The sequence below is a fragment of the Eubalaena glacialis genome, chromosome 16, assembly GCF_028564815.1.
Source record: "Eubalaena glacialis isolate mEubGla1 chromosome 16, mEubGla1.1.hap2.+ XY, whole genome shotgun sequence".
NCBI lineage: Eukaryota > Metazoa > Chordata > Mammalia > Artiodactyla > Balaenidae > Eubalaena > Eubalaena glacialis.
Genome location: NC_083731.1, coordinates 15,796,866 through 15,814,747, shown reverse-complemented (window position 1 = coordinate 15,814,747; position 17,882 = coordinate 15,796,866). Strand labels below are relative to the sequence as shown.

At 38.9% G+C, this 17,882-nt stretch overlaps 1 protein-coding gene across 1 annotated transcript in view; it reads left to right on the top strand.

The window, feature by feature from the left end:
- Window positions 1–17,882, top strand: part of GPC6 (glypican 6) — a 1,059,846-nt gene that overhangs the window by 920,061 nt on the left and 121,903 nt on the right. The gene's annotated exons all lie outside the window — the stretch shown is intronic.

Here is a 17,882-nt window from a genome sequence, read left to right as displayed (position 1 = left end):
AAGAAAGAAGTTTCGTGAATAGAAACAAAACTATATGATGCTGAAATAATACTCTGTGCACCCGTGTATTGGGGAAATAACAAAATAACGGAGGCTTTTGCTTTTTAAGCATGTAGAAGTGTATGGGAGCTTCCCTATTCCCAAGAGGAATCTGGACTCTTGTTAGGAACTGCTGAGTGGGTGTATTTGAGATCATAGAAAACTTCACTCTGTGTCTAGAGAGTCATAGGAGTCTTATTACATCCTGTTAGTCATTTTCTCCATCCAACCTTCACTACAAAAGAAACCCAAGGTTATTTCTGGACCTGCTGGAATGGCAAAAGGATATCTTACTCTTTATGTACTGCATTTGATCAACATGTGTCATTAATCTCCCCTTCCTGCTTGGTGGCAGTAAATGATGGAACACTTTATCATTTCTTTTTTCAATTAGATTGATGTATGCGCATTCCTTGAATTTTAAAGGTCATTAATTTCCACATTAGTCTCTTAGGTTGGTAGCACACAGATTGATATATTGATGATATACTCTTTCATTGATTCTATATCATCTTTAGCACCATGAGTCGTGAGTGGTGTTTCCTTCTCAGCTATGACACAATAAGTGGAAATGTGTTAATATTTGCAGAGAAATAAAGAACCTAGCTTTTGTCCCTTCTGTAGCACCTTAATGTCCCTGGATGAAAATAATTATAAAATCTACTTAGTCATGTACTTAAAGTGTCTTTGGCATGTAACAACCTTTCTTCCTGAGCTGAAGGTAATATCTATAGCATCTAACAATTTTAGCCTACTGACATTCTATTTTCATTGATGCTTCAAAGTAATTAAGGACTTCCTGAAGTTATTTCAAAATAGTTCATTGAAGAAATAAGTTCCCTAGTCATTTGTATTGAGATTTATTGCCTACACATTTGATGTATCACCCCATGTTAAATTATTCAATGTGGATCAAAGTCATGATGAACCTCTTACAGTTGTGATATTCCAAAGATGACCCAGCTTTTTATTTCATCTCCTTCCATAGAATAGACCACACACACCTTGTTTGTGCCACAAGCATACCTAATACAATGAAAATAATAAAATAAAATTTTAATCACCAGAAACAGTTGATTGATGTCATTGACCACTTTAGGATGATTGGCAATAACCAAAACATACAGTTATGTTATAAAAGTTATAAAACTGTAATATTAAGCAGTGAATATTTTACTGAAGAAAAAATACAATTTGAATTTTTTAAAAATATATTTTTTGGCAACAAAGGTACAAAATCTTTAGCTCAAGTTTTAGAATGAAGTAGAATGTAGTCAAATGTGTCATGCAATAAATATGGATTCAAAACACAGCTCACCAGTAATTTTCAGTGTAACATTGTCAGTCATTTTAACCTCACTGGACCTCAGTCTCCTCATCTGCAAAATGAAGTTACATTAAATCATCTTAAAAGTTCCTTATGATCTAAATGCTCATATATAAATGTTAGAAAACCATGCAGAAAGTTCAGAAAATGCTTGAGACCAAGAAGCAGTAACAAAAGAGTTAACATAAATTTTCATCGATTTTTGAGGCACACAAGTGAACAGTTACACGTCATCAGAAAATCCAGAGCTCTACAGAGCAGGTAGTGAATGTTACCAACTCGAGTCAGTAATTATTTTATTAAGCAGTTGTTGGAAGTCTCGTCCTGTACAACCTGGGAAATAGGGAAGCAATTGCATTTAGTGCAAAACTAAGGCTCTCTGGGAGCTTACAACATAGCAGGGGGAAAGGACTTATAAGCAAAGAACTTTCAGAACAATCAAAGCTCGTTTCTGTACTCAGACCAGGATGTGCAGATTTCTGGTTTTGTTGTTTTTGTTGCTTTTTTAACTTTCGGTTCATTGAAAATACTGGCCTCTTTGATCATACACTTAAGTTTGTGAGCCATCTCAAATCCCATTTGGAAGCAGAGTACAATTTTGAAAGGAATAAAATCCAGTATACAGTCAAGTCCAAAATGCACTTCTCTAGAAATCCAAAGGGTGAGATCACAGAGGAGAGAAGTGATGTGTGGAGGGGTTTGAGGGATGTCTGGACGACCTGTGCTTCTTGAAATATTCTCCTTGGTTCAGCAACCCTGCGTGCTCCCCTCTTTTCTCTCGATATTGTCTCCCCTTTTCTCTGTTCTTTTCCTGAGTGACTCAACCCTTAGCCCCCTGCTCTTTTCCTTACACATTCATCTCCTTTGAGAACCCATCAATCCTCATAACTTCCACTGCCTCTTCCAGTTTGAGCAAGGCCAGCGGTGGAACAGAGAGGTCAGGAGGGTTCAGGACAGAAGTTTCATTAACGAAGAGGGATCTTCAGACTCTACAGAAGTAGACGGAAAGCAGATTGAGTGAGACCTGGGCATCGGTTTGTACTGAAGAGATGAAATGAGTGGCCCAGATCGGGGAGGCCAGTTGGTCAAGGCAAAGGAAAATAACGTTTGACCCTAGAGCCGTGGTACTCAAAGTGTGGTCCATGGACCAGCAGTGCTAACATCACCTGGGAACTTCTAGAAATGCAGAATCCCAGGCCCTACCCCAGACCTTCTGAATCAGAACCTGCAAGTGACTGGTATGTGCACATGAAAGTTGGAGAAGTACTGGCCAAAACCAACGTGAAAAGAAAAGAAAAAATCAGTAAAGATAGAGAGGAGTAGGCGCTGTACCAATCAGGCTCTACCTGCTAATACATTTGACTTCTGCACATTCCTTCCAACCCTGATGAAAGTTAGCAAGTGTAGCCAAGAAGGAGCAAATATGGGGGAGGGTGGGCCACCTTGGGGAAGATGAAGTTCCTTTAATAGGCCAGGGGAGTCTAGATGGAGCAGAAGATTCTTCTCTTGGTGCAGCAGGCACTCGAGTCTGAAAATTGGGCTGGGGCAGACTAAGGGGGACTTTGAAAGCCAGCTAAAGAGTTCTGTGGTTTTCCTGGATGCATAAATTTATTAAGGAGGAATCTAGTGAAAGCAATGATTTAAGATGAAACATCCTGCCACAAGAAACAGGAAAAAGCCAACAGCAGGGAGAGTAGGCAGGGCAGCTGTGCATATGTTTTGCTAATTTTGTCCCTGTACTTTCGTCAATGTCATTCCTGATGAACAGAGAGTGGCCAGTCTACTCCTTTCCTCCCACCTCCATCATTGCCATGCTTCAAGGTCCACTCAGGCGCATCCTTCTCCAGGACATCTTTCCTAGTGACACAAACCCATATCAGCATCATCATGAAGTCCTCTAGCCCTCAGAGTCTATTCTATGTGTTTAACCTTAAGGGTCTTAACATAGAGACTCAGGAGCTGGCAGGGCCCTAATTCTATCTCCTCCTTAAACTCTTCCAGTGATGGGATCTTGATGACCCACCAAGCCATCCATTACAGGTGGGGGAGGTGCTGTAATAGTTAAAAAAGAAAGCTCTTCCTTATATTGAGCTGAATTTCCTTTTTTCTTCCTTTGTGTCAGTCACATACTAAAAAGCACCAGGATAGCACAGCTCTCTGCCTTTTATCTGTTTCTCGTTCACAGATTCTGTTGAGTCTGCAAGTTGAAAGTGTTTTAGCCTTTCTTTACTGATCTGAGAGAGCTCGAGCATTCTCTTTCCTAGCAAAGCTCATTTAGACCATGTTCCATCTGACATATAGCTACTGAGAGAGTTCAGGTAGACCCTTAACTGGCTGTGTTCTCTTTAATTCAGATGTAGTTAGACTAGTTTATGATTTTACAGCTCCGGTATCACCCCGGACTACAGAGAGTTTGGAGCAAGAATATCAGGGGTAGGCAGCCTGAATGAAAAATAATCAACCCATAATGTAGGAGATCAGATAGATGCGAAGGACACTTGAGAGACAAAATGTTCCTGGGCCAGAAGCGCACAAACCAAGGAACTGACTGTGCCCTGATCAATATTATTTACATTTGTAAAGAGCAGCAAACCTGTCAGTCCAGACCGCTTGGGTAGCTTGGATCTGAGATGAAACAAGAGTCTCAGGGGTGCCTGTTAATTTAGCTGTGATTGTCCATATTCTGTCCTGGGACAAAGGCACCTCGGTCAAAGACTCGCCCAGTCTGGCCCCAGTGTCAGGTCTCTTTTAGAAATAATTAGAGCCTGACTTCCACAAACATTCCTATCAGACAACCAGCCCTCCCCCTCTGATTGCCTCAATACCAAAAACCCTGAGTTGTAAACCAAACTGGGTCTCACATCTGCAGCCGAGGACCAGACAGACCCTCAAACAAGGTGACTCAACCAATACAAGGTCGGCTGTGAGGCCAGCCAGCCGGTTTCTCCCTGTGTACACCAGCCTCTCTCTACCACCAGCAGAGCTCTTACATTCCTCGTTCAGTTTCCAAATCACAAAAGAAGGTCCCAGAACCCAATCTAATCAGCACCCAGATGGGTGCTTACAACGTGGCAGAAACAGTGCTACGTGCTTTCCACACATTACTTCATTCATTGCCACGACAACCCTGATGAGAAACTGTTATCCCGATTTTCCATGTTGAGAAACTAAGGCAAAGGCATGATACAACAGCCTAACTGGAGACACAGCAAAGAATGGTCGAGTGTGATTTAAACCCATCCAGACACATGACTACAGCTCTACACTCCTTTCTTAGCATTAACTCCAAATGTTAGGGAACAAATATCATTGCATAAGGCAGAGAATCCCCTCAAGTTATTGCAAAGGGTACAAAAGTCAATTCTTTCAGAAGTGTAGGGATATGATAGTCAAATACTACAAGATAAAAAAATGTACTCGAGATTAACATAGGACATCATATTCAAAGTTGTAACTCTTCTTAGAATATTTTGTTGGCAGTTAAATATAATATTATATTTGGTAAATATCTGTTTTCTAGCACGTGTCTTTACCCACAACAAGCAATGGTTTATGCAGCTGAGGCCCTCTGGAAGACCAACTGTATTTATCCGACCGCTGAACAACCCACAAGAATAGACTAACATTTGGTTGGATACAGAAATGATTAAAACTTATGTATTGGGTTTTATTAAAAATATGTTTCCTTGGCACAGTTATTGTTTCACTTTTCAGATGAAATAAAATGAAGTGGTAGCTAAGAATTAAAAATTGAATTGCGAAGTGCTACTTTTAATAATATATTCCACACCAAAAAGAGAGAAGGTTTTGGTCAGTTAAGAAGTATATCAATAATTGTAGATTTGAATATGATGTCATCTTTTCTCTCCAGTATCTATTTATCTATCTATCTATCTATCTATCTACCTCTCTACCTATCTGTCATTCAGTCATCTTCTATTGTTCCTCCAAAGGTTTTGAGAGTGTTCACCTTGCCTCTTCATCCATACTGCTAACTTTGTTAGCATGGAAGTAAAACATTTATAGACTGCCTGTCTTGTGCCAAAGACTATCCAAAGGATTGGGGACACAGTATCAAAGCAGAGTGTGCCGTTCAGGATGCTTTCATTTGCACTAAGTAACTCCACTGGAGTGAACAAGAAGAATGGCAAAAGGGTGATATCAAGGCTGATTATTTATGAGACTCCAGTATGTCTCAAAAGACTTGGGCCCTTCCCATATTTCTGCTCTGGTGTCTTCAGGCTTATTCCTCTCATGGCTGCAAAATGGCCATTGTTACTCCAGGCATCACATCCAGACTTAACAAGGGCCAAACTGGAAACCTTTCCCAGAAACCCCTAGCAGACTTCCCCTCATGTCTCATTGGCCAGAACTGGGCCATAGGACAATCTTTAGGGCAATACCCAGCAAAGGGAATGGATTTCCATGACAGGCTTAGACTAATCAGAATTTGTCAGAGCTGAGATGGATTTGGTTGCTGGAACAAATAAGGATTCTGTTAGAAGAAAGCTGTGGGGAATGGCTGTTGGGTTGGCTGGTAGTCTACAAGGTGATGTGCCTGCTCAGGATCTGCAGATAGAAAATTCTAGGCTGGGCGACTTACATACCAGCTCTGTTTGCTTTAGCACTTTTTTAAAAAAGCTCTCTTTCTGTGTACTTTAAAAAAAAAAAAAAAGTACCATTTTAATCACTTTAAGTGTCCAATTCAGTGTCATTAGGTACATTAACAATGTTGTCAATGTTGTCATCATCACTATCTATTTCCAGAATTTTTTCGTCATCTCAAAGAGAAACTCTGTATCCATAGCAATAACTCCCCTTTCCCTCTCCTCCCAGCCCCTAGTAAACTCTATCATACTTTCTATGAATTTGCCTGTGATAAATACCTCATATAAGTGCACTCATACAATATTTGTCCTTTAGTGTCTGGCTTATTTAACATGGCATATTGTTTTCAAGGTTTATCCACATAGTAGCATATATCAGAATTTCATTCCTTTTTATGGCTGAATACTATTCCATTGTGTGAATATACCACATTCTGTTTATCCATTCATCTGTCGACAGACACTCGGGTTGTTTCACCTTTTGACTATTGTGAATAATGCTGCTATGAACATGGGTGTATGAGAATCTGGGTGAGTCCCTGTTTTCTTAGCACTGTCTTCAACATCACTGAACCTCAGTGACAGAGTAACCTGTTACATATGTTGTATTAAATTATGCAACATCTGTAAAGGAGAGATAGGTGCTTCAGAAATGGCTTCTGCCGCTAACATCTTTGTGGTTGTTTTACTTGTTGTTGTTGGAACACAGAAGCAGAGCTCAAAGGACGGGTGCCTAGCTCAGCCCTAGGATTCTGAAATATTTGAGCTGCACTTTGAAGATCGATTAGGGACCTCATAGGACCTCTAGAGGAAGTACCTGCAGTCCAAATGCTTAACTAAACAGAAGGATTAGATCTCAGTCTACGCACTTATTTTCCTCCCACACAAGAATCTGGTATCCTCGCATCTTTTCTTTCAGCATATTTACTGTTGAGACTATGCATGTGCTTTGTATCAGGTACAGTTCTGGGCACTAAGGAATAAAAGATAAATAACTTGTAGTATCTACCATCAAAGAGGGCAAAGTCTAGCAGAAGAGACAGACTGAAAAAGAGATCATTATGCCACCATATGTAAAGGGCAGGGAGAGAGATAATCAAGGTGCCGTGGGAGCCCAAAGCGGGGAGCTCTCAGAGAGAAGGACTCCAACATCCCTGGTAAAAATTTTTGAGAAGTTGTTTGGAATTAATCAAGTACTTGTCAGTACAGGTTCCCTGAGCAGGCTCACAATGTGACACGGGTGCAAAAAGTAGGACCCAGGAGTCAGATAACGAGTGTGGATTGTATGGAAAAGAGAGGCGGCCACAAAGGTGAAGGGAGAAACAGAAAGCATGAGTATGAAGGGTGAGGGAAAAGAGTAAAACCCACTGAGAAGGAAAACTGAGGAGAGGGAAGTGACAAAGCAAAACAGCATGGGGGACAAATGACAAGAAAAAGGCTGCTAGAGCACATCGAGGCTGCTTAACTCATGCTGTGTACGATTTTGTCAATTAGATTTGTATAAGCCTGTGCCATCGATGCAAATGATTTATGTTATCAATTTGGTCTCTTTTTTTTTCTTTATATTATTCCCCAAAACGCTGAAGAACATGTTAACTGAGTTGGAAGGAAAGTTTTTAGGTGATAGTCACTTCCTTTTTATCATAAATCTATCGTGGAGCCCAGCTCTCTCTCCATGCCTGGACAGCCAACTGCTCATAGGACATTTCCACTGAGCGTCTGACCTGTTGTCCTTTTCCTTTGAAATGTGACCCCTCGCTCTCCTACCGTTCCCCATTTGTCATCATGCTTTTCACTGTCTCCTTGTCTCTGGGCCCTTTTTAATTGCTGCTCCCTCTTTTCTGATATTCCATCTTCTATTCCACTGACACCGCCCACTCTCTCTTCTCTACTGGACTAATGCCTAGTAATCCTAGTAGGCTTCAAAAACACAGCTCCAGAAGGCTATCTCTGCCTGCCTCTCTCCCTCCCCAGGCTGATTTAAATTCTCTTTCTTTGAGGTTCCATTGCACTTGGTACCTGTTTCCTGCTTAGCCCTCATCACACTGAATAATAATTGCTAGTGTGCTTGCCTGTCTTTCCATGGGTCTGCAACCATACACATCACAGGCACGCAGTACACATTGACTGATTAAATGAATGAATAGAGAAAACAATACTGCATCTTAGCAGTCAACAAAGTCATGAGTTGAGAGTCAGTTCCACTGAGTCTTTCACAGATCATCAATGGCTTAGTTGTTCAAAAGCTATACTGACATAAAGGGTTAAGTTTCTGACCCATTCATTTTTAATCCCAAGAGTGCTATTCTAAGCATTCTATTTTTAAATTATTTGTCTCAATTTTTCCATATTTTCTATAGTATGGTGATTATCATTAGTTAACCTTTAAAAATAAATTAATACTTTTTAAAGCCCCTCTCTTCTCAATAAAGAAAAAAATGTAAGGCCAGACCCGGTCTTCTGTGGCCTAGGTGTGTGCGGGAGAAGAGTGGCTAATTTAGGGGAAATGGGGAAGAGGTTGGTAGGTCAGAAAATATTTTGCGATAAAGTTTAGAAAGCATTGACTTAGGAACATTGGATGTAGTTTATTAATATGGGAATCATTACAAATGTTAACTTGGATGTACATGGAGTGATGTTGATAACTGTACAGTCTAATGTGAGCTTTGAGAAACAAATATACGTTATATGGGTGAAATTTTTTTAAATATACTTACGAATTCTACATAATAAATATATGCGAAGAAAAAGAGATCGATGTATACAATATAGATGCATGCAATAGGCATATCTTTCTGCCAAAAGCCAGAAGGGGTTTATTCAGTGGATATCCAGCAGGCTTTCTCAGTAGAGCTGTTAGTCTTAGAATTCTGACCCAATTCCAATGAAGTAATTTCATCCTTCCTGCTTAAACTCCCCTACCATTGCTGCTCAACGTAGAATTCTTCTTCATTTCTCGTCCCATCTGAAGTGTTACTCCATCCGGAAAAACAGCTTTGTATACCACTCTAAAGGTGACTGCTTTGCCTTGATGAGTGAGGCAATTTTGTCATGTTAAGTGCTTTGGGGAAAAAAGCACTTACAGTGCTCCCGTAGAAATGCAAGCTGATATTACTCAATGAAACTTCCTTTCAGCTGTTGTGCGGCGTGACATTTTCAAAACGAAGAGGCCTTCCCCCACTGCAGCTTATTTATGTGATGTATTCAAAATGGGCACATTTCCTGAAGGCATCTGGGAATGTGTGTAGAAGAAATATAAAAGAAACAGAAATTTAATACAGATGAAGTTAAACAGCTAACAGTAGAGAGGCCAGTGAGGTTGTTAAATTGCAACTTCAAACCTAGACCTAAACTTCTAAATAATCAGAAAGAATAGAGAATAATCACATGAGGTATCTTCTAGTGTGTCTTCCATCTTGCTAAATTCTAAATGACTGTTCCAAGAGGTTCTTGGGGTAGGCAAAGGTGTCCCAACTACAGAATTCAGAGCTTCATAGACTTTGGAATAAAATAGTTTTTGCAAATTTATTGACTATTATTACATGCAGCATTTAAAAGACAGCCACATTTTTGAAAAGCATAGCAAGCAACACACTGAATATGCATGGATATATCACCCACTGGTTTCTAGAATACATCACCTTGTTTTTTCTTTAAAATCAGTACCATTCACTGTCTTTTAGTAGCCTCAAAATTATGTTTCTCTTTCTTAGGAAAATCTCTTAGCCTGTTTTCAAGATACATGTTTGCTTTAAAAAACAGTCATATTATTGATCTCTAAATACCCAAAGGTGACTTAAGGTTAATTCAGGTGTATTAGCAGAAATAACTCAGCGCATGTCTCTGGGACCCAGGTGAGGACACAAGTGGGCAGGCACTGCCAATCCATTTTTGGACTGTTGACTTCATCATCAAATGGTAGATACACATTCTAATTTTCTTTTCTATTTCTATCATAAGCGAGTCAACATTTTCTCTGTCCATTTATCTTAAAACCTTACATAGATACTTAAACAAAATAAGAGGCGATTTTCTGGGAAAACATCAAGGCCTTTGACAATGGATGTTTTATTTGACCAAGATAAAAAGACTTACCTGACTCAGGAGCATCTTTCAAATTTTGTGCCTCTTATTGTAATGTTTTGCTTAATTCTACAAATGGTTCTGGGCCTTTCACATCGCCTTATGAACATGGATATTTTAAAATCTTTTTTAATGTTTCAAAGCAGAGATGGTAAAGGAAGCTTAGAAGTTGGAGCTCATGGATCTGGGTCAGCATCCAGCTTCATTCTCAATATGGAACCTCTGGCTTCACGAAGCTTGATTCACTTTCTTTAAAATGGTGCTAAAGACAGCACCTACCTCTTAGAGTCAGGAGAATTAAGTGGGATGCTGCATGCACCGCTTCCCTGCAGGTCTGTAGGAAGTGAGTGCTCACTGGTGGTCCTTCTACAAAGGAGCTACATGTTTGCCTTCAGATCTGGGTAAATGGCTGTCTGATGATCCTTTATATATCCATACCTAGATCTTTCGTTATCATCTACTCAAAATGTCCTTGATCATCTAACACAATAATTGCACAGCTTGAGAGTACTACCCCAATATCTCAAAGTCCTGCTTCCATGGCCTTGCAGTTTCAGCATGGATGTGGAGCCTCTGACCCATGTTCCTGTGAATGGTTCCTCAAGACTCATTGATATATTCCTATTGGTTCTTTAAATCCTACCTTTTTACACCCATTTTTCTTTTCTTTAACGTTATTTTGAAAGGATATGGCCTTGAGGATGGAGATAAAATTGAAAGCCAACTATATTTGTGACAGGCACACACCTCTCCATTCCTTCCACTTTCTGAAGGTCTACCCACTTATTCTTTGGTTTATCTGTCAACTGCCCATGTGCTTGTCCTGGTTGATCCCAGGGGCTTCAGCACACTCCCTCCTGGATGGTCAAGAGCTATAGATCCTTATGGCTTTGGAGCCAGAATGCCCTTAAGTCATCTACAAACCCAAAGATTTAACTTTACACACGGGAACTAGGGAGCTCAGTGTCACACGCTTAGGTTGTGGTGAAGGCAGTAGTAGAAACTGTGTCTCCTTTTGATGCATTTAAAACCCTTTGCAATTGCATGAGAAAACTTTTTTTAACTCTAAAAGTTTACTCTTAAAAATAAATGTCTGCTTAAGTGTCTGCTTTTTAAATATAGGAGGTTTATTAAATTGTGGAACCAGAGCTATATTCTCTTGCCTTAATTTATCTCTCTATATTAAGACTATTTCTCTGTACTAAAGTTTGAAATTTTTTATTAATAAAAAATATATGCTCATTATACTTGATTCTTAAATAAAGGACAACTTGAAATCTATCTTAAGTTGATAATCAGAAATAGGGACAAATCAGAGATAGAAGCTATATTTATTTTACAATAATGAAAAATCTGGTAAGAACCTATAAAGCCAATTATATACAGAATGGTTACAGAAACTAGAGTGCGTTGAAGATATGAAATATCATGCAGCCAATAAAAAGGATGTTTTCATAGAAGGATGAGGGGATACCTAAGTATATGCTATTGAATTGAAAGTAAAGGGTAAACACCACATATATAGTGTGACCCTAATGTTATGCATATTAGAATTAACACCTGCAAGGAAATACCACAAAATATTATTCATGATGATATCGATCTTGGTAAATTGTGGATGATTGTTATTCTCTTCTTTTTGTTGTTGTTGTTTTGTATTTTCCAAATTTTGTAAAACAAACACACATAGACACTCAGTAGAAATTTCCAATGAGCAGTTAGATGTCCATGTCCTGGTTACAGAGAGAGTTGGGCCTAGAAAGTAGATTTATGATAAGAAAAAGAAAAGGAAATAACTTGCCTAAAAATCTTTCCTTCCAACTCAGCTACTGTATTCTTCAGCATAAAGAGAAATCTAATAAGAAAATAGTTACAGCTTTCTGAAAACCAACTCAATGAAGTTACCTTTAATTTTATGCCTGGGGTCCAATATTCCTTCCCCAGTCATACGCCTGTTCTAAGGACAGACTATACCACTGCACTCTCATAATCAACAAGATTACTTTTAATGGTAAGTTCTGGAAAAGCCTAAACACTAAGAGAAGGCTCAGAAAGAGAAACTGTGGGCCCACAGCTTGCAATATGAGGGCCGCTGCCTGAAGTTCCCAAGGTCACTTGTTTGTTTGAAGTAGCCTCGTGAAGAAGCAAGGCCAGAGAAATGCAACTCTGATGCCCTGGGGCTGACAATGATTCTCCCACCTCCCTCCTGTTAACCTCACACACACGTGCACACACGCGCTCAGACCACCGACCTGAGACTCAAGCAGCTGCCCTTGGCTAGATTGACAAGTTCAAGGGATTCACAGATGTTAGTTCTGACCTTACTCCAAACAGGACCTGCCTTAACTATCCACAAGCTGAGACCCTGGGCAGGCTCTTCTACCTCTAGCGTCTTGGTCCACAGCCATTAAAGGAGATAATAGTAGTTCCCACTGCGGTAGGCCATAAAAATCAAATGAATCTCTAGGCCCAAACGTTGTGAGAACAGTACCAGGCCCGGCCCGTTGAAATGCTAAGTGCTCACTCCCTCTCTATAATGTAATATGTCCTCTCTCTCTCTCTCTCCCCCTCCCTCCCTCCCTCCCCTCTTCTGCTCTTCCTTCCCTTTTCCTCCCTCCTTCATTCTCTCCCTCCTTAGTTGGCAAATGATCTTTATCTTCACCATGGAGTATATTTTGAAGATAACTGTAAGCAAGATGTACAGACAAAGGAAATAACAAAAGTTATCCTACCGTTTCATATGATGTGTCAGAGATAAGAAAAGATGAACTCATCACCTTGTAAAATGAGTTTTTTTTCTTCTATTTTCAACAATCCAGCTTTTTTTCTTTGGGTCCAGCGACCCATGATACAGGACACACTGCTCTTTTTTTCATTTTCCTTTTGGTTCACATGGCACTGAGCAACAAAATAATAACAAATATATATTTTTTAATAATACCAGCACACAGACGAGGAGGAGAAAAGGGCTCGCATTGCTTGCTGCATTGCCCACTACTCACTCTGTGCAGACCCAGCAGGGAATTCTGACAACACACCTGACTTTTCATTTATTTATTTTTTATTGGTTCTGGGAGAAGTTTGTGATTCATTCCATGTAGGCTGCGAGGCCTTGTACTACAGGAACAAATTGTCTCTGGGGTGATTTGCTTTATTAACTTTTAGGGCAAAGGAGGGAGAAATAGGAGAATTGCTTTAACTGCAATATGCTGGCAAAAAGTTTAGTCTTTTTTAGTTCATTGACACCTGAAATGTTTTAACCGGTCCTGTTTCTTAATGATATATTGGCTGATTGTCAAGAAGGAGGCAGTATGATGGAGTCAAAAGAAAGCTGGTTGAAAGACAGAGAACCAGGCAATGGTCACAGCCCTGCCATCTGTGTCCCGCCAAATTCCTAGACCCCTCATATCGCAGGAACTCGGTGACCTTCTCTGTAAAATTAAAGGGTCGGACTAGATATTGTCCTCCTTTTTTTTAATTTTATTTTTTTATTGAAGTATACTTGATTTACAGTGTTGTATTAGTTTCAGGTGTACAGCAAAGTCATTCAGGTATAGATATTTTCTTTTTCAGACTCTTTTCCATTATAGGTTATTACAAGATATTAAATATAGTTCCCTGTGCTCTATAGTATGTCCTTATTGTTTGTTTATTTTATTTTTTTATAATAGATCTTTATTGGAGTATAATTGCTTCACAATACTGTGTTAGTTTCTGTTGTACAACAAAGTGAATCAGCCATATGCATACATATATCCCCATACCCCCTCCCTCTTGAGCCTCCCTCCCACCCTCCCTATCCCACCCCTCTAGGTCATCGGAAAGCACTGAGCTCATCTCCCTGTGCTATGCTGCTGCTTCCCACTAGCTAACTATTTTACATTTGGTAGTGTATATATGTCAATGCTACTCTCACTTTGCCCCAGCTTCCCCCTCCCCGCCATGTCCTCAAGTCCATTCTCTATGTCTACGTCTTTATTCCTGCCCTGCCACTAGGTTCATCAGTACCATAAGCAAGCTTGAGAAAGAAAAATGGAGCTGGAGGAATCAGGCCCCCTGAGTTCAAACTATACTACAAATCTACAGTAATCAAGACAGTATGATATTGGCGCAAAAACAGAAGTATAGATCAATGGTACAGGATAGAAAGCCCAGAGGTAAACCCACGCACATATGGTCACCTAATTTATGAAAAAGGAGGCAAGAACTTACAATGAATAAAAGACAGCCTCTTCAATAAGTGGTGCTGGGAAAACTGGACAGCTACATGTAAAAGAATGAAATTGGAACACTCTCTAACACCATACACAAAAATAAACTCCAAATGGATTAAAGACCTAAATGTAAGACCAGACACTGTAAAACTCTTAGAGGAAAACATAGGAAAAACACTCTTTGACATAAACCACTGCATGATCTTTTTTGACCCACCTTCCAGAGTAACGGAAATAAAAACAAAAATAAACAAATGGGACCTAATTAAACTTCAAAGATTTTGCACAGCAAAGGAAACCATAAACAAGACAAAAAGACAACCCTCAGAATGGGAGAAAATATTTGCAAATGAAACAATAGACAAAGGATTAATCTCCAAATTATACAAAAAACTCATGTTTATCTACTTTATATATAGCAGTGTGTACCTGTTAATCCCAAACTCCTAATGTATCCCTCCCCAACCCTTTCCCCTTTGATAACCATAAGTTTGTTTTCCATGTCTATGAATCTGTTTCTGTTTTGTAAATACATTCATTTGTATCATTTTTTTTTTTAGATTCCACATATAAACAATATCATATGATATCTGTCTTTCTCTGTCTGACTTACTTCACTTAGTATGATAATCTCTAGGTCCATCCATGTGGCTGCAAATGGCATTATTTCATTCTTTTTTATGGCTGAGTAGTATTCCATTGTATATATGTACTACATCTTCTTTATCCATCTATTTGTCAATGGACATTTAGGTTGCTACCTTGCCCTGGCTGTTGTAAATAGTGCTGCTATGAACATTGGTGTGCGTGTATGTTTTCAAATATTATACTCTTTCAGTAAAAGTTTACAACTTCATGGATGATGATGAGCTCAAACCTTCAGTATTAACTTTGTTGGGAAGTGAAAGGAAACTTCCTCTCCATAAAGATAGAATAATAATAATATAATAATAAGCATTTGCTGTGCTATGTGCCTAGTATTGCATTTAATCCCCACAGTGATGTAGGAAGAGCCCCCGTAATAACAGAGGACACTAAGGATGACAGAGGTTAAATAAATTACCCCAGATCACAGATCCTGTGACTGGGGTTACTAGGCTCCCATGCATGACACACAGCTCATGACCACGCCTCGCCTCCACACTGCCTCTCAGGGAGACCAAGAAGACCATCCATGCTGGTGAGGGATTCAAAGTAGCTCAAGTGTGATGTGCAGGTTAATAAAGAGTAAGGAGGAATATGTGTGCTTTTATAAGCTTGTCAAGGACAATTCAGGATCATGGTACCCAGTTTGAAAGAACAGGGTCCCTAAGGGAGGTTTAGGGAGAAGGGTAATTGCAGCGAAGAAGGAATAAGAAAAATCTTAGATAGGACCGAAATGTGTTATCTTTATCATCTAGGTTTTCTCTTTTAATATTCTCTTTAAAAGTAGTGGAGCACTTGGAAATTAATAAGTAAATAAAATATTGGGTAAACACATTGATACTATCTGAGCAATGTCGATGCTTGTGTAATAGATGGAGTGAGAGAGGACAATGATTTTGGGTTCAGTGGCTGCTGTTTGCATTGAATGATTTGCTTTCCTTCTTTGGGTCTAGTTTCCTAAAAAGCACACTGATTGGTCCAAATCAACCCACTAGATTCCAAAACCCTGTAGAAGACTTTAGGGATATAAAGATAAAGATGTACTTCTTCTCTCAGAGAGATCTTTAAGAACTCCTTACCTCTTAAATTCTGTGACTCATCATCAAGGCGAGGACTAATTGGTTGTTGTGAATTATTTGAAGATTCCTAGCTACAAATGACATAAAAAATTATTCATATGAAGAATCAGCAATAAAAATTTAAATAAAGGGTTATGGTTGGTAGTATACACTTTGATGTCCATCAAATTCATGATTTACAAGGCCCACTCTTTCTGGCTTGTGATGTAACCAGACATCTCAAAGATATAACATAGCAGTGAGATGATGCTTACGTGAATATATTATATTTTTATGAAATGCAATGCATCATTCTACTAAAAAGAAACCGTCTGAAAATGAGTCCTGTAGATTCTAATTTCTGTACTGTGCTAGGACTACTAGTGAATTCTTTTTCTCCCACAATTTGCATTTTCTTTTACAGTGTGGAAGCAAAATAAGCCTCTTTGTTTGTACTGGTTTCAGAATTAAATTAGTTTGTATATTTGTTCTCTCCTCCTCTTCCTGGATTTGGTTTCAAAGTAAACAGTTATTTTCACTAAATTCTCTTTTATTTGGATTTAGCTCTTTAGTTACTGGGTTTATTCTGGGTGGCTGTCCCTGTTTTATTTTTCATTCAGGTATCTGTTCACTGTTTTAAATGGCATTTAATTGGTTCACTTCCATTTTCTATTATTTACCTCACTCTGTGGTACTATGATTTCTTTAGCTAGACCTCACCCCTGCCATGGTCTGATTTTTTTAAAGGTATTTTTTTAAGTACTTAAATGCCATACGGGGTTGGTAAAATAGGAAAAAAATGATCATCAATTTGATGTTTAGTGAATGTGGACAAATTGCAGGGAAGAAACAAAAATGACATTCATCACAGAGATTGTTTTCAAAGTTAATGGTAAACGTGGAGTCTTGAGAAACAGCAGGAATTACCTTGTTTGGAAAAACCAAAAATGTCGACTTTTTTTTTTAGATTAACCTAGAAATGACCTCTGACAGAAAGAAAACCAGCCATACTTTTCAATTTCAAGAGAAAAGCTCTAAAAAGTTATTTCTACCTAATAAAAAAGTACAATAAGATTCTAAATTCCCACAGAAACTCTTCATCTACCTTATAACACATCGAAAGCCATCAAGGGCCTATTGGCCAGCACTAATAAAGTTTTGTGGGCGTTTTTGATGGTCTGTGTGAGGCAGGGGAGTAAAGAGGGGAAGCTTTAGGGCGGCGGGAGGGGAGCAAATTAGTTCTTATTAAGTTATAGAAGAAAATATAGGAAGATTTTTAAAATTTGTTCCAATAATTCATTTAACAAATGTTCATTTAACAACTCTTAGGATCTGAGTATTGTTCCAGGGGATGAGACTACAGAAGTGAACAAGAAAAAGGAAGTTCCTGCCCTCTTGAGGATTACATAAAAGTGGGGAAAAGAGGAACAATAGCAAATATACGTAAAATAATTCAGCAAATATTGAGTGCTATGAAGAATAAAGTAATCGGATAAGAGTGACTGAGAGATGGTAGGGTAGTTAGAGAAGGTCTTTCTGAGAAGTATCCGTTGGGTAGAGACCTAAAGAAAATAAGAGGCTGAGGAATAAACAGTAAGTACAAAGGCCCTGGGGCAGGAGAGAGTCTGGCCTGTATTCAAGGAACACAAGGAAGCTAGTGAGTGATAATATGCTTGATAATAGATTAGGTCACAGAGGTGGAAAGGAGAAAGCCTATACAAATATGATGCAAGATCAAAAAAATTTAAACAAATGATTGGTAAATTTGACTATAAAAAGTTTAAAATTTCTGCATAGCAAAAACTACCATGAACAAAGTCAAAAGATAAACAGCAACTTGGGGGAAAATGGTAATTCATGTCACCCAAGGGCTGGTATCTTTAATGTATTTTTTTTTAAAGAAATTCCT